The sequence below is a fragment of the Tupaia chinensis genome, unplaced genomic scaffold, assembly GCF_000334495.1.
Source record: "Tupaia chinensis unplaced genomic scaffold, TupChi_1.0 Scaffold000067_1, whole genome shotgun sequence".
In the NCBI taxonomy this organism is placed as follows: Eukaryota; Metazoa; Chordata; class Mammalia; order Scandentia; family Tupaiidae; genus Tupaia; species Tupaia belangeri.
Window position 1 is genome coordinate 443,261 of NW_006159526.1, and position 1,442 is coordinate 444,702.

Consider the following 1,442-nt stretch of genomic DNA (forward strand, 5'->3'; position numbering starts at 1 on the left):
CTTTCCACTGCCAGTGGTGAAGGTTTTAGTTTCCAGTTGAAAAACAAAATTAATATTGGAGCTTGGGAGTAGGAGGAGAAGGGAGGAAAGATACAGGAAGTTTGGACTTCAGGCTTTCCGAACCCTGCGTCATTTCCTCCCTCTTTTTTTCAGTGCTGCACACTTCAGCCTTCACCAACACTTTGACCGTAGGTGCTGTTCTCATGGGTCATTGGGAAGGAGTGTGCTTGACATTTTAGAGATCTTCAAGGATGTGGCTGTGAACGTGGCTCTTTCCCAGAGAAATCTGCATAGAAATGTAACCCCGGAGAACTACAGGAACTTCTGTCATTAGTAAGGGCAATCTGTAGTCTCACAAAGCCCATTGTGGTGGGGTCTTTACCTCCTGAGATGTTCAAGACTGTGGGGTTCTCGAAGTGTTTTATGAGTTTGGGTCTAAAGTTCAGAGGCCAGAGTGTCTAAAAATCTTACTAAGCGGAGAAAGAATATTTCCCTTTTATTGTGTAACAGATTTTTATTTTTTAATTTATTTTTGGAGAGGTTTTTGCTATAAGGGCGCATGTTCTCACCAGAAAGACACAGAGAGACAGAGAGACAGAAAGCAAGAAATCAGCCCCGGGGGGATGGCAGCAATCCCTTCTCCTCCCTTCTTCTCTTGGGATCTTGGGCATGCACGAACAAGCGCCCGCATGAGTTTAAGCCACCGGGTCCAGAACTCGAACTGCGGTCGACTACATGGGAGTCCAGCGAGCGACATACCCATTATGCCAATTGCTGGTCCCATAATTTTATTTTTCCTTAATTTGCCATAGGGCACGTGCTCACCAGAGCACTCTCAGCTCTGAGAACTCTCAGCTGCAGGTTCTTACCCAGACACACATTTTGGGAGGACTCTTCATCATGCAAAGCTGTTCTTGCTCCAGGTGAGGTATAATCTCTGGTTTAAACAGATAAGTCCTCAAGAAAGTGACGCCTACAGAACCAGAGAGACAGGGAGAGACAGAAAGTGAGAAAGCAAGTTGCCAGGTCCGAAACTCAAACCACAGTTGGCCATGTGGGAGTCCAGCACCTTAACCACCGTGCCACCTGCCGGCCCCCAGATTTTTATTTTTACATTTTTAAATGGGTGGTGTTGCTGGACTGCTTCCAAAGCCATTATCTTGTCTTTCAGAGCTGTCAAAGGTCATGGGGACCAGCAGTTAGCGTAGTGGCTATGTCGCTGGACTCCCATGTAGTCAACCCTGATTCAAGTCCTGGACCTGGTGGCTTAAACTCATGCTGGGCGCATGTGTATGAGTGCCCAGGATCCCAAGAGGAGAATGGAGGAGAAGGGATTGCAGCATGGCCATCCCCCCTGGGAGGTGATTTCTCACTTTCTATCTCTCTGTCTCTCTCTGTCTTTCTGGCTAGCACATATGCCCTATAGCAAAAACTTCTCAAAA